We start from the raw sequence: 23,160 nt of genomic DNA, 5'->3' as shown, positions 1-23,160 counted from the left end.
TTACATTTCAGGATAGCATGATGTTGATATACTCTGATTTAAGCCTACTTTATGAAAAGCCAGATAGTTTCAAAGCACTCTTACCCTACTCCAGTAGCTGAAAAGTAAATTATACCAAGTCAAACTACATTCTGTAGACATTTCAAAGTCAAGGCATATTCTGACACTCACTATGAAATATGGAATTAATTGTGTTATAGAGAGCATGTATTTTGTCTCCTAGGAGGACCAGCCACTGGTATGTCAGCTTCATCCAATGCTAAGCTCTATTACCTTTAAAAATCCATGGTCTCTAGACATGTGACAAGCTCTTCCCAAATTGATGTACTCCAACTGAAGGGATAGTGACATCCAATTAAGATGCTTTGTTTATTAGCTAATTTGCTTCTATGGAATAAGAAACACAATTCTGTATATTTCTATGAAAATTTAAAGAGGGCCTTTTTATTGAACAGTCACATAATAAGAGTAGCAATGAACACAGATAGTAAACAATTAAGACATAAACACTAAACACAACTTCACAGGGCACAACTCTAAAGTCCGCTTAATATGCTCATTTTAAATCTGGTAAGTTTAGTTGATTGCAGTAATTTATTAATGATTTCAGACCTCCTGTTAATATTTACATGGTATAGCAAACACTTGTGTCCACACATGCCATACTCTATACCATTTCTCAAACAGAGATATAAAACACAATAAAGCTTCCCTATATAAAAATGCACTGCGTCAGCAGAAATCTGGAAGCCAAACATTTTCATCAATCTAGGAAAAGAACTTCTCTTTGTAGACACTAGACGTGAAGTGAAAATTCCTGCAGAGCTGAAAGCCAAGTCAGTAATTAATCTAACCAAATTGATGGGAAGTAAAGCAACTGTTTCTTTTATGCTAGAACATTTGTGCTTGAGAGGAAGCATATTTTTAGCAGCTACACATGAACCAAGACTGCTATGCAATGGCCTTAAGTCTGTATCTAGCCTCCTATTACAGTAATAGTAAGGGAGTTCTGGACTGCAGCCTGTCAGATTCCTAGTTTGATAAGAGAACTCTTATCAATTCACACCCAGCTGTCTCCATGGAAACAGAAAAGACAGCTTTTTCTGCAATAGCTTGAAAAATCACAAGAGATTCTCAGGCCAAACTAGACAATGGCCCAATTTCCACACCACATTAAATCACAGTTTTAAATTAACTATGGCTTCATGTAAACAAGCACTGTGCTGGTGCACCCTACTAAAGGGTTCTGGGGGCACTCTTCCCCTGTTCCTGCATAACCAAGTGGTGGCTTGTTCTTCAAATCAACCTTTTTGCTGCAAAGACCACCAAAACCTCCAAAGCATAATATATTTTCTGCATTGCCCAGGTTCACCACAGTGAGATCATCTGATTAAATGTGTTATCATTCAGACAGCATCAAAAACACACTAATTCTGTTAATTTTAGGCCCAAAGGCTTTGATTATGTAGTGTTGCTCATGTGTGAACATGAAGGCTGGCAATATCAACCCCAATCCCCGCCATGTGGGAACCCCTTGCAGACCACCACAGCGCCTGGAGACAGACAGCTTGTGCATCCATAGCAACAACCAGAGGAGGACTGACTGCTGGGAGGAGCACAGAGATAAGAAATGCCATGGTGCATCTGCAGCAGCACAACTGAATGCCTTCATCTGCTCCAGCTGCAACAAAACATGTTGCTCCCCTATTGGTCTCTACAGCCATAGCAGGCACTATAACCTTTCAACAAATAGTTTGACTTTGCCTCCAAAGAAGCACTCCTCTATTGTCTCCTGAGACAGACGGGTGTGAACATATAATATTTTTCCTACATGGAAGACAACCTGCGCGGAAATATTAACAACGCTGAAAATATTTAGGGAATCCCAAAGCTGCCTCTGAAACATCACAATAACGTTAAATGGTGTACACTATATTCTGTCTGTAGTTTCTCTACTTCATTAACGATCAGAGTGAATGGTTTGTTGGGACTAAGCTAGACAAAAAGCTGAAATGCACAGAATATCCTTGCTTACACTACAGAACTTGAGAATGTATTAGGGGATAGTAACAGAAAAGAAATTTACAATTAAATATTTAGCTATTACCCCTTGGGGAAAATCAGAACCAGTCATTTAGCTTCTGACTGCTTCTCTTTAGAGTCATGCATTGTCCTGGATATTACAAACCAAACCAAAAAGCCATTCACTGTTTCATTTCTGTCTGCTCCTTTCACTCACATGCGCCACTTTATTAATCTTTTAGTGTAGCCAGTCATTCTTTTAAGCAGCTCAGCCCTCATCATAGATGCATGCTAACTCCCATGAGCTTCCACCCCAAAAGAAAAAGAAAAATTCTTAAAAAGAGGAAGCAGAACATTCTGAGACAAAGAGCTGCGTTTACTGCGAGTGCAGTGAGCAGTCTGAGAGCACCAGCCCCTTCTAACTAGCTACAGCACTCAGGATGTTATCAAGGAAACAGAAGACTGAACATCCTTCCTTATTTGCAGCTCAATCTACATTTAACAGTGAAACTGAGGAATACAGCATTTATTCAGGGAACATACGTATCAGTTCATACTTAGATACATCCTAGTAATATATATACAGCAGCTCCCCATTTCCAATTCTGAATGTCTGCTCAGGGCCCAAACTTGCAACTACGTTATAGCTTAGTAAGTACATACAGTACTATATTTTTGAGTTATTTACCATGGGTAGTTTTTCCTTACTCTTCAAATTACACGTGTTATATCCTGGTATATTCCTGTTTCCTCCCACCTCTTAGCACCATTTAGCAGCAAACTGCCGCTACTTATACAGTGGTACCTTGGGTTAAGAACTTAATGTGTTCTGGAGGTCCGTTCTTAACCTGAAACTGTTCTTAACCTGAAGCACCACTTTAGCTAATAGGGCCTCCTGCTGCTGCCACGCCGCCGGAGCACGATTTCTGTTCTCATCCTGAAGCAAAGTTCTTAACCCAAGGTTCTGTTTCTGGGTTAGCAGAGTCTGTAACCTGAAGCATCTGTAACCTGAAGCGTCTGTAACCCGAGGTACCACTGTATTAAAAACCCAACAGCCTCCCTTTTTGTTTACATCAACCTCAAATGTGGCACAAGAAGATGTGCCAGGCCAGTCTATTTTGTAAAAACCTCAAGAACTTTCTCATGACACGAAATTAGGCCAGAGCTGGTCTAAATTTAATCGAAACCTAACTTGTGCTTACATTGGTATCTGCTAAAAGCATTCCAAGTGTCAGAGTGTGAGGTTTAAAGTAAAGTAGAAGTGTTAGCCCCTTTCCTTTTCACCTGGGTGACTGGCCTGGCACATCTTCTTGTTCACCTCAATCTCTTCCTGCTGCTCTTCCCAAGTTCCTGCTGGGAAAATAAACGAACATGCCAGGCCGCTGTGATTGTCAATTGTTTGGTTGCTAGAAACTTAACGAAGTCTGCAGCTGGGATGTACAAAGCTGGTGCTTTCTCCCCAGGCAGCTGAGTTACAGACCACATAAATTCATTATAATGTAGAATGGCACAGCCCCTTCATAAAGCAGTGTGATGTGGACCCCCAGCCCTGCAGTCATTTGAACATGCTTCTATTATACTTTCTACGCAATATAGTGAGAGCTGGACCATAAAGAAGGCTGATCGCCGAATAATTGATGCTTTTGAATTATGGTGCTGGAGGAGACTCTTGAGAGTCCCATGGACTGCAAGATGATCAAACCTATCCATTCTTAAGGAAATCAGCCCTGAGTGCTCACTGGAAGGACAGATCGTGAAGCTGAGGCTCCAGTACTTTGGCCACCTCATGAGAAGACTCCCTAGAAAAGACCCTGATGTTGGGAAAGATTGAGGGCACAAGGAGAAGGGGACGACAGAGGATGAGATGGTTGGACAGTGTTCTCGAAGCTACCAGCTTGAGTTTGACCAAACTGCAGGAGGCAGTGGAAGACAGGAGTGCCTGGCGTGCTCTGGTCCATGGGGTCATGAAGAGTCGGACACGACTAAACGACTAAACAACAACAACAACGCAATATAAGTGTTAGCCATGCATTACAGACGGACCCAACTAGAACTTAAGGATAAATACAGGTGCTAAAAAGCTCATCAGTTTCTATTATCTTTAAAGTTCTTAAACCTTTGTTTTAAACTCAGTACACAAATTCTTAAAATTCATTCCCACCATTCCCAAGTTTGGTAGTCTGAATGCCTTCTCCCCCTTCCCTTCCTACTAGAATTACTATCATAGTATTGCATTATGGGGATTACCACTTCTGCTCAACATTAATGAGGTTGAGAATTCTCAGCAAAAACACTGTGTACTTAAAACCAAGATACCATTACCACACTCAGCTTCCTGTAACCAAATCAGGAACTGACACTGATCAAATATGTAAGAATGTGATAATAGGACTAATGTAGCTCTATCTACCTTCTCGGCACCTTCAGAACTCTTAGGTGGGGTTGGAAACTGGATCTGGCCAATGGCTGATACTTGCCTTCCCCACCGGTATGGGTCAACTTTAATTGGGGCGGGGAGCACCATGGTTGAGGATTTATAGAAGCTGTATTTAGTGGACACATGTAGAAAAGAGTAAAGAGATACATTAACTGACATCATGTGGCACCGTCAAAGGGGCGAGCTATAACTGCGGATCAGATGATACAGAGAACCTCTATGAAGAAGGTGTGCTGTCAATGCTAATCAGTTGAGAACGAAGCTTCAAAAGGTGCTTGTTTGGCTCTTTTGGAGCTGTGTTCTGCCCCACACCCAGTGTCACACATTCTGGGACCCAGGCCCACTAATTAGGCCCACAGGCCAGAGGTTCCCCACCCCTGCTCTTAGGCATTTGTCTTTTCCATATGCTTTGGCACAACTTTTGAAATTGGTCATGCCAATATAAGCGACTTTGATCTGAATCGTCTTTCAGATGACATTGATGATAATCTTCTTTGCACAACCACGTGAAGAGCTTGTTTATCCATCGACTAATTTATGTGTTCTTTCTATATCCCTGCCTCTTTCCAGCCATTTCCCCTTAATGTCACCAAGCAACTACCAAAGACAGTTCATTCTTTGCCACTAAATGCAGCTTCTGTAAAGCCTCAAACATGGCTCTAAAGAGCCATTGCTCAAGAGGCATGGGACTATATTGCTGACCTAGTTTTAACTGTGAAACAAAACTGTATGAAGTAAACAACTCTTTGGTCATGAAAATGACATACATGTAACGCTTCAAAGACATGCATGCGGAAAAAAACTACTGATGCTACTGTTTTCTCCTTTGATCTATTTTTTTTTAAGACAAGGGTGGCAAATCCACAAGCAAGAGCAAACTCACCAAGCCATTTTAAACGGACCACCAAACCGACTGATACCTTCTGAAAGGCATCTCTTCCTGACTTTGCAAAAAGCTCCTCTTCTTCCTGTTGTGTGCTGATGTGCTAGTGCACAAAAAGGGAAGGAACACATTTGCAAGGAAAGGAAGAAGGAAGTATCTTCCTCCCTACTGCAACACTGCAATGGAGAGGAGTGGAAATGCTGCCTTTTACTCTTCACCAAAAGATCTGTGAACAACAAAATACAATGCCCTTCATCACACCACTGCAATGGTGGGAAGCAGGGAGCTGTTTTTGTGACAGAGGGCATAAGGCCCTCATTGGAGTGGTCAACTTTCAATGCGGTCCTCAGGCTGAAAAAAAGTTCACCTACCCTGCTTTATAAGGGCTCAGTCAAAATACTGTGTTTTACAAACTTAGGACAATCTAAAAATTTGTATATTTGACCAAGACAAACTAATAATACTAATGATAATATTTTTATTGTTTATACCCTGCCCATCTGGCTGGGTTTGCCTAGCAACTCTGGGCGGCTACTGGCAAAATATAAAAAATAATAAAATGTCAGCCATTTAAAACTTCCCTGACCAGGACTGCCTTCAGAGGTCTTCAGGGAAATTCTTTATTTCCCTGACCTCTGATGAGAGGACATTCCACAGAGAGGGCACCACTGCTGCGAAGGCCTCTGCCTGGCTCCCTGTCACTTTACTTCTTGCAGTGAGGGAACCAACCAGAAGACCCTTAGAAGTGGACCTCTGTGTCCGGGCCGAATGATGGAGGTGGAGACGCTCCTTCAGGTATACTGGGGCGAAACCAGTAATAAAAAGAGTATGCTCAAGCTTCCTCCCTACTCTTCAAAAATCAGGACACATACTTGAGCTCAAACATTTTGGCTTACATAGTCTTATTATTTAAAAAGTGATATAAAATGCTCCATCGGAACTGCATTAACAGAATATTCCAACAGATACCCAACATCGCTCAATATGAGGTTTGTCCATATTAACTGTTAGATTTCTTTTAGCTAACACAACTTACAAAGGACGTAAAAATGAGCTTACCAAAAAAGGGAGGCTGGCTTACCAGTCTGTATTTTGAAAAAGCAAGCGTACCCTAATTTTGTTATTTCCAGCTATCACTATTTTCACAGCTATTGAAGAAGGGGTTAAAGCAGGGAGTTCTCTCTAAACCTAGAACACTTAACGGAATGAGATGAGAATAATACGATTACCATAATCTACCTCACACATATACAGCTGGGGTCTTGCCTAATCACTCCATTCCAAGACAACCGAGAAGCTTGACAGGGATAACAGGCCAATTTCCGAGAATAAGCAGCTTTTCAAGGTTTACTGCCCCCCACCCGACCCGCAAAAGCAAGTAAACATGTTTTGCCAGCTCCTTGGTCAAAAAGGCAATCTGCAACAGTGTGCATTGTCTGACATTAAACTAGGAGGACCCACTAACACTGATAAATCTTACAATGTTTATACAACAGAAATTTACATTTCTTCTTGGCTGAATATCATATCATATATTTCAATGCAGACTTTCCTTCCGGAAATCAAGCAGAAGTGGTATTCATTACAAGTGACTGGCTGATACACCCAACCCTAAGCTTGCATCCAAGCACAAAATCATGCCATATGGTCATCAACAAAGATCAAGTATGCCATGGAATTGCAGCTCAAGGAAAGGAGTCTAACACTGCTTTATGTAAATCCTTTTTTTCAGAGGTTTGCTATACTGTAGCTAAACAAGAGGACAGATAATTTTTTTTGGGGGGGGGAAGGGGGCATGGGGTTCTTATATGTAGTGAAAAGATGGCTGAACTATGTCTGGCATTGTTTACCGTATTTTTCGCCCTATATGAAGGGGAAATGTGTGTGCGTCCTATGGGGCGAATGCAGGCTTTCGCTGAAGCCTGGAGAGCGAGAGGGGTCGGTGCGCACCGACCGCTCTCGCTCTCCAGGCTTCAGGAGAGCCCCAGCGCCAGCCCCACAAGGTCGGGGGACAGAGGGAGGTGAAACGCCGCCATCCCGCTGTCTCCCAAAGTGGTTTGGAGGCTGACGGCGGGGAGACCCCGCCGCCAGGCCTGCAAGCTCCGGGGACAGTGGGGAGGCACAGCGCGTCTTCCCGCTGTCCCCGTACCTGATCTGAAAGCGGGCGGTGGGGAGAAGAGCGTTTCTCCCCGCTGCCAGCCCCGCAAGCTCCGGGGACAGCTGGGAGGCGCAGCGCGTCTTCCCGCTGTCCCCGGACCTGATCTGAAGGTGGGCGGCGGGGAGAAGAGCGCTTCTCCCTGCTGCCGGCCCCACAAGCGCCTGGGGGGGAAATAATTTCCCCCCCTTTATTTCCCCCCCAAAAAACTTGGTGCGTCCTATGGGCCGGTGCGTCCTATGGGGCGCAAAATACGGTATTTAACAAACAGCAAAGCCAACAAGGAAGAATTCATGAACGTGATTAATCTGTTACTTTTTCCAAGGGACAGACGAAGACCTAAATTTTATTGCAAATCCACCTGCACAACTGGATCAGTACAGAAGGCCAAGATACTCACCTTGTGTAAGTTTTGTCTCTTCCTATGTTATTACATGAAGAGCAGCTGCAATGAGATTTACTACATATAGCTGTATAAAGTAGGATCTCACTTATGTTGCAGGTATAAAAGTCTGTGGCACACAAAATTAACTACCTGCCTATACTCCAGCACTAAGAAATCTTTTCAGTCTTCTGTTCTTTGGAGACAAAATATAAGCTAAGCTTTTTCTTAGTTTAAAAGAGCAATGCTATCTGTGTTCTGATGAACATTAATTTTCATTTTAAAGCCACATTAATTGTTTACTAATTGACTTGTCACACAAATATCAGTGAGTAACTTGGGCCTATCTATTTAAATGGGCCTACTCTGAGTAGGTTGGATAGTGTTCTCGAAGCTACCAGCATGAGTTTGACCAAACTGCGGAAGGCAGTGGAAGACAGAAGTGCCTGGCGTGCTCTGGTCCATGGAGTCACAAAGAGTCGGACACAACTAAACGACTAAACAACAACTCTGAGTAGGACTTGGTTGGAGAAAACATTTGATTATTATTTTTTTGTTCTGTTTTTGTTTGTGTTGATTTTGTTGCCCCACAGGGAAGTAAGTGGCGTAATATTGTTTCTATTTCTTCAAAGTTACTCCTAAGAAAAGTTGTCTTAAACTACATTAAAATTATATTGCCATCATTTTACAATCCAGTAGTAAACTCAGAACTGTAGTTCACACAATCTAAATATGAATCCTAATATTAGATGCTATAAAATTATATTAAATAAAGGACCATACATATAGAAGCAAATCAGACCACAAGTAAGAGAAGATTACATACACCCACTTTACCAAAGTGTAGAATTTGCATATCCACTTCTAATCGAAGTTCATTACTGTATTTTAAAATAATTGTTGCTAAAGCCCACCAATGCTTTAGTCTGTTAACTGCATTGCTGCATCTCAGCTTCTTCACTTTTTCTCTGACCTTCTCCAGCTACCTCTTCCACCACATGGACAACACCAAGCCAACAATTAACTGGGGGTGTAAACAAATCGGAGAAGTTCATTTCTTGCTCAAGGGCTTAAACAAATGGGACTGATGGCTATCCACAACACTGCAGCAAAGGAGGCTTTCAAAGCAGCCAGCGACAGCTTTCTCTATTAAAATGCATGTGAAATGTAGGTCAACAGCAGCACTAGCCCATTTTCAGCCAAGGACAGGCTGCATTCTGTTTTGAGATTTGTGGCTCATCATAACATGCAGAGGCGCTTTATATCTATAATGGACAATAAGATGGACACAGTAAGATTTTTTTAATTCCCTCAAGAAATGGAAGGAAGGATGATGGGTAGCTGAATAAATTGTTCCAAAAGTATGACAAAAACAAGGATACAACTTAAAGAGATTTATAGTCAACAGCTATGTCCAGAGCAAGCAATTTCTATCACAAGACTCCTTCTTTGCCCACAAAGCCCTTGTTCATATTATCTCTACAACCATTATGGTACATCAGTTGATTAAAAGGATGGTCACAAGTAATATGATTTTGTATGCCCCCTCACAGGAGTTTCTTTATTACAATTTTATCATTGCATCTTTATGTCCATGCTATCCAGCTTCCTAGAACTTACAGTTCTACTTACTTTTAAGGACCACCTCCTTCTATTCAGAGTCACTGAGTACTCCTGTGTGGAAATTGCTTGATGCGGCAAACTACTTCTGATGTACTAACATAAAATGCAGCGAGGCTCCCACTGTGAAGCTCTGTCATGCTGCAGGCCAATACAGGGGACATGGAACAGCTGACACTTGAAGGTAGTTTTAAATAGCTGCCATGGGGAGGCTGCATTATGAAAGGCATTCAGGACTGGGAAAGTGTTTTGAGGGGTGGTTATGGAAAATCAGAATAAGCCCCTCTCAGTGCCAGCAGCGCTTTTACAATGAGAACCATCTGACAAGCAGAACTGGCCTTACCAAGAGGAAAACGCAAGACTCAGTTTCCATTTATTTAGAAATGCTATTTGGGATATGATCCATCAAAAGGCTGCAGGAGAAAAAGCACACAGGTGTGGGAAGAAGAGAGTGGGAGTGAGAAAAGGAAATGGTGCTTTAACAGCTCCAGACATGACCAGGTTGCAAAGGAAATGTCTAAGAACAAATGCAGACCTCTAGATTTACAGTTCTAGGCAAATTTACCAAACTCTTCCTCTAAGCACCAGAGAACACCTTGTATATGGTTCCCATGTGGTTCCCCAACCAGGAAGCTTAAAGTGTCAGTCCTGCAGCAGTCCTGTGTGTGTTCAGACCATTTTCTGGGCAACCATCTTAATTTTATGTTGGGCATCTGTGCTGTGCAATCCACTTTATAACTTGCCTTCATTCTATTATGATTTTATATAAGGTGAGAAGCATGACAGCCAGTCAAACTTTATAAAAGCTCATATAGAAACTTTTCACACATTGCAAGAGAAGTTATAGAGATAGAAAGTTGACCAAGTTGCTGGCGTGATTTCTTACACTCTTGGAACAGTGTCAAGCCAATAAACTTTCCTCGTATAGGATTTTTTTTTAACCCTACTTTTTAAAAAAGCATATATTTATGAACCTTCTATCATTCTGGTATACCACAGTGCTTTTCCTTCCAAAGTTGGTAAGAAATAATTTAGCATTCTTCAAATGTTATGAATTTTTATTCATATGTTATGAATGTTTCAAAGAGAAGTCTTGTTATACATGTACTAATGCCAAAAAGCAACCCAGATTTTTTACTAACACGACATTCCTAGCTGGTGCATGGCAGCTCACAGGAACTGCCTGAAGCACGAATGCCTCAAAGGTAGCTCTCTGATGACTTATGTCTGGGCTGCAATAACTCAAGCTACAGAAAGAATTTAACAACTAGCGCAATCAAGTTTGACATGATAATAGTTAAGATTCACTGTCTATTTTGCCCATATTATAGGTGCATTCCCAGTTTCACTATAATGGGAAGAATACAAAGAATTTATTCCAAAGTTGTCCAACAGATTTGTATTACTACATGGCGCAGAAGCTTCTAATACTACTGAGAAGTTTTTTAAAAGACACCTTTCGGGCCTTGTGAGGAGCAGGATTATAATGATTCAAGGAAGAGTTATTTTCTGATCTTAGTTGTGTCCTCCTCTCTCTAGCTCTCCCTTAAATCATAAAGCACCGCCCAGAAACCTGTCCTTCACATTGGTCTTGAAAGTGCCCATCATGAATTTTACACGAATTATGCAGTAACATGTTTCCAGGGTTGAATTAATATATGCCACAGTAACCTTTACTGGGTTGGGTACATCTTCACTCATTCCACTCTATTTGTTATCAGCATTTGATCAAAAGACCATCTCCAGCCAACCCGTTATATACAGTGGTGCCTCGCAAGACGAAATTAATCCGTTCCGCGAGTCTCTTCGTCTAGCAGTTTTTTCTTCTTGCGAAGCAACCCTATAAGCGGCTTAGCGGATTAGCGCTATTAAAGGCTTAGCGGCTATTAAAGGCTTAGCGGATTAGCGGCTAAAAGGCTATTAGCGGCTTGGAAAAAGGGGGGGGAGCGGGAAAAAATCGGAACACTCACAAGACGTTTTCGTCTTGCAAAGCGAGCCCATAGGGAAAATCGTCTTGCGAAGCAGCTCAAAAACGGAAAACCCTTTCGTCTAGCGGGTTTTCCGTCTTGCGAGGCATTCGTCTTGCGGGGCACCACTGTACACATCTGCTCTGCAAAGTACTTCTGCAATAAATAAAAATGCCCTGTGTGTACAAGCACAAAACTGGCGCTCACTGTCAAGCCTAACCTGTGTAGGCTTTAACGGCTGCTCATATTTTATTAGGGCCAACACAAAGAAACACCAACATGCTTTTCTTATGCCATTCCAAAACTTTTTCCAGCTCTTTCAACTCAATCATTTCCCAAGGTTAGTGTTTTTCCCTCCTTAGTTATGGAAATGCTGTAATGCTCTAAGTGAGGTAGCCCATGTTTTTCCTTTACTTCTATAGTGCTGCTTTGGCAGAGAAACTGGATTATTAAAGCAACTTTCGTATTCAAAGATGGATACAACTGCCAAATAACAAACTAGTACAATATGAATTGGCAGGTTACTAACCCTGCAGATCAACAGTGCGGTTCAATGTAGTACAGTTCAATGTAGCACTAAGGAGATCGTTCTGTCAGCACTAGGATTTCTGCTTGCCCAATGGAAAAATCCCCCCTCCCCTCTCTGTGTATGCAGAATGGGCAGTTGAATCTGGCCCTATATATTGCTACTCACAAGCCTCCAAGGATGATTTTAAAACAGAAACCCTAGCTAAACATTTTTGTGTTCTAGGTCAAGTATCAACTCAGCATACAGAATTCTGGTGTGCTAATGAAGGGAGCAGTAATTATGCATTTTCAAAGTGTTTGAAATAAATGAATGTTTCCTGAAGGGAACGAGCAAAAATAAAGCATGTGCCTTTACCAAGCAAGATTAGCGTTATTGAGAAATGGAACTATTTTGATAAGGTGCCATCAGTATAAACACTGCACTACAGAATTCATCTAAGCAAAAGGCAGGCCTGTGTCCTAAGAAGCCTATAATCAAAATTCATTTTGGAAAGGGAGAAAGGAAGGGAGAGACACATAATAAGAGATCAATGCAAGTGAATGTATTGTCCATAACTATTTGCACCAGGGAGAGGGTTACGAATGTCCTAGATTATGTATAACAGAACGAGCCTGTTGGTTATTTTCTTTTTTAATCACAGAAAGCTATATGCAACATTATGCTATTGCTTATGGACTACAGAGGTGCTTGCTCTAGAAAACTATCACGGAGACCCTAAAACAGTAAGCACTCCTAATAAGAGAATAAATGTATAGGCAATAGCAGCTTTTAAACATATTTTTTAAAATCTCTCATTCTGAAATCACACACATCAATTTACTCTTAAACTCAGTGCAGCTGTACTACCAACTGGTGTGCAGCTAGAATCAGGCTATGAGATCATGTCACTTTTTTAAAAAAAGTAAAACATATAACCCACATTTTCCTCTTCAAGTTGAGACATACAAAGCAGCTAAGAAAATCATAGAAAAAAGTGTAACAATGCACATTCTGCTGTTCCCTAGCTCCTCCGCTTACTCGTAAATTTCCACTTAAACCCATGTTCAGCACTGTATGCCATAATTTCTAGTCCACTTACCGGTTTATCTGTAGCAGGCCTTAAAAGTCAGAAAGACGCCTGTCTTTTACCACACCCCCATAATACAGGGAATAGCAAAAATTACTGATGTGATTCATATCCTCAGTATCTAGTTCTGAACACCAAGCTGATCTCCAGATTTTATGCTTTTAAAAATTAATCTTGCAAGTTAATGAGTGTGAAGAAAAGCTGAGGATCTAAATTAAGCATAAATTAACTGAACATTTATCAACAAACAGCATGAGGAAGGCAGCCCCAAGTGAGAAGTGCTTAATTAATCTCACGCTGCCAACTCAAAAGCTAAAGGGGGAAATACTGTTGATATTTTAGCATAACTAATGTCCTTATCCTAGCTTACTACTTGCCTAGCCAGTAGCCAAAATATATCTTCATATTGTCAACAGCTTTGAAGATGTAGCTGTATATTAATAAGTCTTTCAAGTGATTGAAATGCATAGTACAAATTATTAATTTAAAATATGCATCAAGGCTATTACACTGGTCTATCTTAACATAGTCATTAAGAGATATCTTACATTTAAATGAAGCTGAAATAAAAGTTTCTGGACCATAAAAAACTATACCTCTATCCCAAATAGCAGTTCTGCTGCCATTCCTGGTATTTGCAGGTATTAGAATAAACGGCCATCATTAGAAACTACACCCTGCTTCCCACCTGCAAGCACTCCAGTGTGTTTTGTATTTCTTTTAGAACATTTATGGTGCATACTATGATCCATGGTTGAGCCTACATACATGAAGAAAGAAATTGGGAGTGGAGAGACACAACCAAATTGCTTATGTAGCTTGCTAAGATGGCACAGTGAAATATTTTGTTTTCCATAAGGAAAAAAGCCTGGAAACTTTAAGTTAGTATTCCAATGTTGACAGGAAAGTTGACCTTTATACTTTGAATAAGTTACTCATAAGGCTAATTCACAAGATGCTCATATAAATGGCCATATACTTCTTTCTCAGTCCTGTGCAAAGTGCTATTTACATCTGCACTCTAGCACTGATACTTTGAGTTACATGGTATGATAGTTATACATTTTGTTGAGACTTCCCCGGCATGTGAAGACAGGCTAAGACCAGTAATGGGTCCAATGGTCAAGAAGGCGGTTACTGCACCTGCTGTGGAGGGAAGTGAGAGGCAAATGGGTCTTGCCAACCTAAGAGGGTAGCCCATCTGGGAGAAGGAAAGCTCTGGTCCTAAACCGTCACTGCCTTGTGGGATATCGTTGGGAGAAGAAAAGGCTAAGTAGTAAACCTTACACAAATCTGGAGCAGAGTCCCTAAGATGGTTGGATGGCACCCTGCATGTGTCCTCCTTCCAACAAATCCTGCAGCCAAGTTGGCATTGCTCTGGTTCCCCTTGGACCACATCAGTGAGGCCGAAAGGGTGTCTTGTCATCTTTGCAGCCCAGGATCTCCATAAACAATGCCCAGGAGCTCACTTCGGTGTTGCTAACACAGCACTTTGACTTCACCCCATTGTCTCTTGAGACAGATGGATGCTAACAACATGTACATGTGAAATGATGGCCAGAAGATTGCCTGATACCAAATTAGTTGCCCTTTCAGCACTCTTTTACCCAACCCAGGCTTTCCAGCTAGTTTGAGTCTACTGCTACTGCTCTCCCACACCACTCTGCTTATAGTTTACTTTTTGCTGTTTTACCTTCTCTCTCAATCTTGGTAGATTTTTTACGACCGTTGTGAGCTGTCCTGGTAATTCTGTTAGATTAAATGGGGGCATAAAATGTTTAAATTAATAAATAAAGCAACCACTACCAGAGCGAAGTGGCAGTGCTTCTTTTCAATTCAAGTCTGCACTGGTCTGTTTGTCATTAAAAATATATATATATAATATAGTTGCTCTTCCTTTTACTACCTGCTGCAATGCACTTCTGCCCACACTACAGGGCTTCCGTTTTTATTTCTTCTCCCATGTAGCACTCCAAAATCTGCTCCAAGGAGTTGAAAGTAATGTCCCATTACATAACCAGAAGTCCAGCTGGAATCCTTACCTTGTTCAGGGCATGGTGTGTATATAATTAGCATTCATTATATTAAGATGGGGACGCGGGTGGCGCTGTGGGTTAAACCACAGAGCATAGGGCTTGCTGATCAGAAGGTTGGCGGTTCGAATCCTGGGACGGGGTGAGCTTCCATTGCTTGGTCCCTGCTCCTGCCAACTTAGCAGTTCGAAAGCACATCAAAGTGCAAGTAGATAAATAGGTACCGCTCCGGCGGGAAGGTAAACGGTGTTTCTGTGCGCTGCTCTGGTTCGCCAGAAGCGGCTTAGTCATGCTGGCCACGTGACCCAGAAGCTGTACGCCGGCTTCCTCGGCCAGTAAAGCGAGATGAGTGCTGCAACCCCAGAGTCGTCCGCGACTGGACCTAATGGTCAGGGGTCCCTTTACCTTTACATTAAGATGCATTGTCAGGTAAGATTTTTAAATAGATTTAAAAGTCAAGGTTTAGCACTGGTGAAATGTCAGAGATTTTCTGGGTAACTATTTTGTATAATCGGGACACTTTTGCAACCCTCCTTCAATGAATCTCCAGGAAGTGCCTATTTTATCTTATTTGACTCCTACAGCCACTATTTGAAGTAAAAGGTAAAGGTAAAGGACCCCTGGATGGTTAAGTCCAGTCAATGGTGACTATGGGGTTGAGGCGCTCATCTTGCTTTCAGGCCGAGGGAACCGGCATTTGTCCACAGACAGCTTTCCTGGTCATGTGGCCAGCATGACTAAACCGCTTCTGGAGCAATGGGACAACATGACGGAAACCAGAGCGCACGGAAACGCTATTTTCCTTCCCACCATAGTGGTACCTATTTCTCTACTTGCACTGGGGTGCTTTCGAACTGCTAGGTTGGCAGGAGCTGGGACAGAGCAAAGGGAGCTCACCCCGTCGCAGGATTCACACCGCCAACCTTCTGATCGACAAGCCCAAGAGGCTCAGTGGTTTAGGCCACAGCACCACCCGCGTTTGAAGTAGGCGAAACTGAATGACAAGAGGCTCACCCAAAGCAGGTCAGCAAGATTCATGACTGAATGTGAATTAAAATGCAAGTATTCCCTGTCTAAAAACAGCACTTTATCTACTATAGTACCCTGACTTGTGTCTAATCAGAAACATGACTGAAAGAGGCAAAGATTAGCACATGATCTAGTTAGTCAAAAGCTACTTTCCTGCATAACATCTTCATTTTTCACGTCACCAAAACTGTCCCAGACAGAGATGAAGCAGTAAATCCACTGGCAATGTAAATTTTCAAGTACAAGAGTGTCGTACGCTAAATACTAGAAACAAAAAACACTGGATCTAAAACAGTGACATATTACAATATGGGAACTTGCAACACTAAGTAAGATTACTTTGACCCTATGGGTAAGAGAAGGGATACAAAAGATTAATAGATTTGAACAAGAATGGAAATTTCAGATTTTTTGGAACAACAAGTATGGGTTGATTGAGTTAGACAGCAACCCCTTTTCTATAAGATTTAGCACTAAGATGATTAACAATTAATATGGCATTTATTTTAATAAAGCCCACTCTAGTCTTGTTTTCCTTTCTCTGGGTTTTTATTTGTACTGGCATGTTATTGTTAAGGTACACTTCACTTGCCTGTTTACTTACTGAGTGACTATTTCTTTACTTTACAGCTTTATTTATGTTTTAATGTTTGCCTGTGTGTTTTTTTTAAAAAAGAATACTAAATACAGCAGAAGCTTCTGACCCAAAGTTTCCTGCACATTGAGTTCCTCTTTCACTGTAACAAGCAATGGAATAAAAAGGTAGACAAATAGCCTATCAGGAAGTTCATATTCATATGCAACATACCCACACACTGAGCCTACATTAAAAGCACATAGCTATTTACTGAACCAATCATCATCACCACTGACTTTGTGAGGCTAAGTAAAATAACCTCCAAGAGATACTGTTTCCATGACACAAGCTAGAAGAGTAAATAACACAAGGAAGCATAATGTAAGAGGGTGCGGTAAAGATCTAAAATTAAAAAGCCGCACTCTCTCAGTGTTAGGGCAACAATGAAATTAATTGCAGGCAAGAGCTAATACATAAGGTATTAGCTGTCATACATGCATATATGTCGTATATGCTGTCATGTCCCATAAAACTTTAGAGAACCTACTATTTTGCTAAACCTTCAAATTCCAAAAATATAGGAGAATGCTCTCAAATGAATGATATAGTAACACAGGCACTAAATACATAATAAAAATGACAGGCACAGACTATTCAATCATACATAGGATCAAGAAAATTCTTGCAGAATATAGTCTTAGACACATCCCTGATATTTCGATGAATTAGGTACCAACCCTCTGGAACCTGTCAGAGGGGTGTGACTGCTTGCTGTGGGCACTGATGGTAGTCAAATGCTTAAACTTCTGTTCTGGAAGGAGAGATCATCTCCCCCAATTGTGCATTGGGACATGATGCAACTCGCCACCTACAAGGAAGTGCCTTTTTGGTAAGTATAAAAAGGATGGAAAAGTCAATGCTATATGGGCCCCCTACGCAGGCTTGTTTGTGTAAATAATGAATACCTAACTATTTTGGGGAACCAACTGAATCTTGTACCCTATACCCTGCCACCCTCCACCTCCTCCATACACACAAGTACACAGTGATCGTTTATTGCCATTCTTTATTATCTTTTTTATTTCTGTAAAAAAACATCAAATAGCCAGTTTTTGAAAGTTATTGGAGACTAAGTCAATGCAACATCTATGAAGCAGTAGGATATTTCACTCTCCTTGATGGAACATTCTAATCAGGAGACCACCAAATTCCTTCACTCATATTTTCATGCAAAGTTCAAGGTAGGTTCACAGTAGCAGCCCAACAAAGTACCGGTAAATATTCTAGGTAATTAGTGGCAAATCTATTGTCTACAGACTGTAGCTCACATGAATGGCCGAAGAGATGCATTTTCTCAATTCCAAGACTCTAAATTAGGGTCAGCAAACTTTTTCAGCAGGGGGCCGGTCCACTGTCCTGTATACCTTGTGGGGGGCCGGACTATTTTTTTGGGGGGGGGGGGAATGAACGAATTCCAATACTCCACAAATAACTCAGAGATGCATTTAAATAAAAGGGCACATTCTACTCATGTAAAAACATGCTGATTCCCGGACCGTCCGCAGGCTGGATTTAGAAGGCGATTGGGCCAGATCCAGCCCCTGGGCCTTAGTTTGCCTACCCATGCCCTAAATGCTCCTTGATACACATACTCTCCCCACCTGCTGGTGTATAAATCTCATGGTCCCCACTACTTTAGAATCATAGAATTAGAAGGGACCATGAGGGTCATCCAGACCAACCCCCTGTAATGCAGGAATCTTTTGCCCAATGTGGGGCTCAAACCCGCAACCCTGAGATTAAGAGTCTCATGCTCTACTGACTGAGCTATCCCTCGGTCCTGATCAGGAAATCATGAAAAAATATATGCACAGAACGGCATTAACTTAAGCGTGTGTAATATGGAAAAGTAATTAATGAACAATTGCTTCTACTGCCAATTTAAGCAACAACTGGATGCTTGCTTTTAACCATCCCACTACCACGAAGCCAACGTTCTGTCTAACCTAGTGTAAAGGATCAGATATACCTAAAAAGCTCTCCCAAGGTTTTTAAGAGCAAGCATTTGTTTCATATCACTGTAGCTTTGTAATGAAGTGCTATCACCTTATCTGAAAGTGTTAAAAAAGGCATTTATATTTGGCATTATGACAAGACACCAGTTGGGCCCAGCTGGTTTATCACAACACTGCTAATATATAACCATAAAGCCTCATTAGAAGTACAGCTATTCAATTAACAGAGCGTCAAACAGCTGTCTGGAAGCCAGTTACTCTAGTACAGCTTCATTTCAAGCACTTAATCACCAATTCTTTTCTGTAACAGTTAGCTTTATGCAAAAAACAAAACCTTTAGGTAAGCAAGGCATTTAACACCAGCTTCCCATATTTAAAATATGCTAGTGATGTCAGACCACTAGTCTATCTAGTCTACTAGAATTCCACCTCCAGCAGTAAATTTATAGAGATTTTTCAGGTTTTAAGAATGATCTATATATCGCAGGTAAGTCCTAATGTGTGGAGACTGGGAGGGGGAAGGGGTGGCAGAAGCCTGAGGCTTTCTGATCCATTTTGTACACAAATGTCCTGATTTTTCAACGGCATATGCATTTTAACAGGACAAGATCTTGCTGGCAAAACAGCCTTTTAAAAGTAGTCCAGAGGAAACAAAGCCTGTTTAGTTCTGTACTACAGAACCAAGCAGGACACATTTTCCTGCACATATTGAGTCTGACGTGTAAGAGGAAAGACAGAATTATCTTATAATCTTTACCTTCTCATGGGAAAATGTAATACATTGGGGGGGGGGCGGAAATCTTAATTTATAGACTTACCATTGGGAGTATACATAATGGATTCAGTGGCTTTTTGCTATATCATCATAAGCCTTAACCTATCTACACTGTGGTATTTTTTGAAAAATATAAATGTTTAAGAATATCTTTTAAAACCCAAGTCTACACATACATTCTTGGAGACTGCATGAAGTCTATTTGTGCTTTAATGAAGAGCAACAAGAGACTGGTTAGTATTCCGTGTTTCAAATACATGGGTCAAAGTTTTGTGACTTAGCACTATGAGCCACGAGGCACCAGAGGCTAGAGAGGAACACGGAGAAGTACACAGAAGATATAGTATAGAAATTCTGTTTGTGCCTGGAGCAGAACAGTAGGGCTTGTGTGTTTGCATTTGGACTCAATTCCATCTTAAGTAGTGCTGGACAATGAAGTACTGGATGTAGTGTAGCTGTTTTTAATGGCCATGCTACAAGATGCAAAAAAGCAAAAAAAATTGATAGATTACATGGCTCATCCATATACGGACTTCCTTCCTCAGTGATTCCAGTGGGGAGGGGAGCAGAAAGAAGGCAAAGAAATAACTAAGGGAGGACCACTTTTGCTTGCAGCATCAGACATCTGTAGTTTTCCTACACACTTACACTTAAAGGTGGTCATGTTCAAAGCAGCACAATGAACTGGTACAGCTAGTTCAGATGTCACTATTCCAGTTCCAACTCAATAAATGTGAGTGATAATAGCAACCTACCTTTGGGTCAATGGCCAGGGATAAGGGGAGCTGTAAATTCAGCAACATCTGGAGGGCCAAAGGTTCCCCACATCTGTGCTAAAATACCTACTCCTGCCTTAAAGGTATAATCTGGCTTGTTTGATTTTCTCAATTTCATTACCACCACCTGGAGGACTGATAGACCGCAGCTAGTTTTCTGCATGCACACAGATCAAAACTAAGTCTGAGCTATGGTTATCACTAAAGAGAACAGGCTTCCTATGAAGACAGTTCTACTTGATTCATTCCTGATATGCTTTGAAACTAAAACTAATTTGAGAGTCTAATCAAGCTGTTCAGATGTAGTTATCTATTTTGAGCACGCTGAACTGAGTAATTCCTCTGTCGTGTTCTTACTCAAAGGGAAAGTTAATTGGGAATTCTTACAGAACACCCTTTAAAAAAGAAACCAGTGTTCAGCAACTGAACTTCAGACATGTTGCTTTTGAAAACTGAACATAATAACATCAAATTAAATTGGCATTGCTGAATTTAGGTCCTGCTATCAAGACAAATGAGATCTGATTGGTTCAGATCTCAATCAGACACCCAAATCATCCACTATAATTACTGAGATCTGTTGGCTCCTATATAACCAGAGTAACCTTCCCTGCCCCCAAGAAAAATACCAGTGTGTAATACTAACAGTACAACTGTAGCATAATTGGATTGAAAGAAAGAGTTTTCTAAAATTGCTTTAGTTGTTGCCATAGTATAAAAACTTGTACATGCTGCAGTTTGTCCATTAAGATACTGTACATTTTAAGGGCCGATGGAAGCACTGATGCAATGATAGCATTTTAAATATACTGTCAATTGTTTGGAAACACCTGTTTTATTTTATAGTACTTCAGAGCATATCAAAGTTGTTCAGTCACTGCTAGTCAAGTGTCAGGGTCAAGCACCCTGAAGATGAGCGCCAGTATTTTACAGGCATTTTATGAGTCAGCTTACTTTATTATATACATGCAAATGAATAAACTTAGCTGCAGGCCAGAAATGTAGTTTCAGTTCTTAGGCCCCTGTGCAATTTCATGAAGCTTTGCTCATGAAGCATATTGCTCCTGTTTAAATAATTTATTCAATCACACAAAAATGTTCTCTGAGCTAAACTGCTCATGTATCTAGGTATGTGAAGAAACTGCAAATGACTGACTTTATCCTTATGTTTACAGCTGCCACTGTTCACTCTCTTTTCAGATAATGCTAGCTGCAGAGCAGCCAGGGAAATGAAAGAGCAAAGACCCCTACAGAACGGAGATGTAAAGTATGTGCACCAAGTTACTTTGATCTCTGAAGCAACACAGCAGGTATGCAAAGAACCCAGTATGTGGAAGTTCCCATTCTAAAAAAGGAAGTAATGAAGAAAAAGAAAAACTAAAGTGAGACTACGCAACAATTAGGTTCACAGAAGGGGGAACTTCTACTCGCTTATAACATTAAATTCAGAGGAATACAAAGTCATGGTGTCTTTCTTAGTGAACTTCAGCAGTAACTTGCATTTACCAATACAAAGTTATGGCTTGAAAGACCACCACACGAGCTCCAACATACAAATGCTTTTCCTACATCATCAAAACACCACACACAATAATTTTGCACTTGGATAAAATGGTCTCTGTATGAAGAAGGAATACGGAACTTCTGGGATGGGGGCCAAATGTGGTCCTCTAGGCCTCTTTACCTGGCCCCAGCTTGCCACAGGCCACGTATCTTTTTAAGCCACACCCCACACCAATCTTGCTTTGCACCTGTAATGGTTCTAGGGGTTGCTCGTGCGTAAGCCAGTGCTTATCTCCCCGGCTGGGTGCAAACACCTGGCTGGGTTGCCTAAGTGAACCTTTTCTGTCCGGACAGCCACTTACCCGTGGCTGACTCAATCGCTGGCAGAATCCATCAGTGGGCGTTTCTTAAACTTCTTCCAGCAAAGAAGCTCTTTGACGCCTAGTCTCCTCCTACTCTCTCTGCGCGAAAGCCTTCTGCTCAAGGAGGGCGTGGGCAACGGAGGACCCCTACTCTCCCCACTGGTCCCAGGCAAGGAGTCATGGGACCGCCTCGCCGCTTCCCCCATCTGCTCCCCTTCTCCACTTGTGCTACGCTGATTCTCTTCCCCAGAAGATGGGCTGCTTCTCCCGATCCCTGGACGCTCTCTGGAATCCCTCTGGCTTTTGCTCTCTCCCTCCGGCACTGATGGCAGTTCCCTGACAGCACCCTCCTCAAACATGTCCTTGGAATTCTGACAATGCTTCTTGCTTGCAAATGAGAAGAAACCAGCTTAATGCACAAAAGGTAAAATTCACATTAACCGTTCTGCTCACTTTTGCCTCTGGCCCTGCTCAGCAATGGCATGGGGCTGCCGGAAAGTTGCCCAGAAGGGGTTTGCAGTCAAGTTTCACCACACCAGGTATGAATGTTTTCCAGGCTCATCCCAGATGAGTGCAGCCTTGTGCTGATTTTACTTTGGCCTGCCTGTTCCTGTCTGTCAGAAGTCTGGCAAACACATTCTGGAAAGGGTAGTTGAATGTAGAGAAGGAATGAGAGGAGACTGGGAAGCTGGAGAAGGATGATCACGAGAAGGGTCCCAGTGATCTGGGGGAGCAGTAGCTGGGCATTCACAGGCTCTTTCATCCTGCTGAGGAGCCCAGTGGGTTGGGAGATGGGAGGTGCAGATCCTAGAGAGGCATCTGAGAGCACATCTAATTTACCTGTTATTCGGATTACCTTATTGCGTAAATACTCCCCAACCACTTGGCATTCAAACTCCCATTTATCATAATCCACCATTCAAATGATAACTTAAAATGGGGATATGTAACTGGCAGATCAGGAAACTTAATCAGGCACCTGTTTGTAGTCTCCAATCCAAAGGACTCAGCTACTCTCCCACACAGAGG

General features: G+C 41.6%; 1 protein-coding gene across 1 annotated transcript in view; it reads right to left on the bottom strand.

Annotated features, from left to right (window-relative positions):
* Positions 1 to 23,160, bottom strand: part of GRB2 (growth factor receptor bound protein 2) — a 49,431-nt gene that overhangs the window by 9,932 nt on the left and 16,339 nt on the right. The gene's annotated exons all lie outside the window — the stretch shown is intronic.

Source organism: Podarcis bocagei (assembly GCF_964188305.1).
Source record: "Podarcis bocagei genome assembly, chromosome: 2".
In the NCBI taxonomy this organism is placed as follows: domain Eukaryota; kingdom Metazoa; phylum Chordata; class Lepidosauria; order Squamata; family Lacertidae; genus Podarcis; species Podarcis bocagei.
The sequence above is the reverse complement of the archived record's forward strand: the minus strand, read 5'-3'. Positions and strand labels throughout refer to the sequence as shown.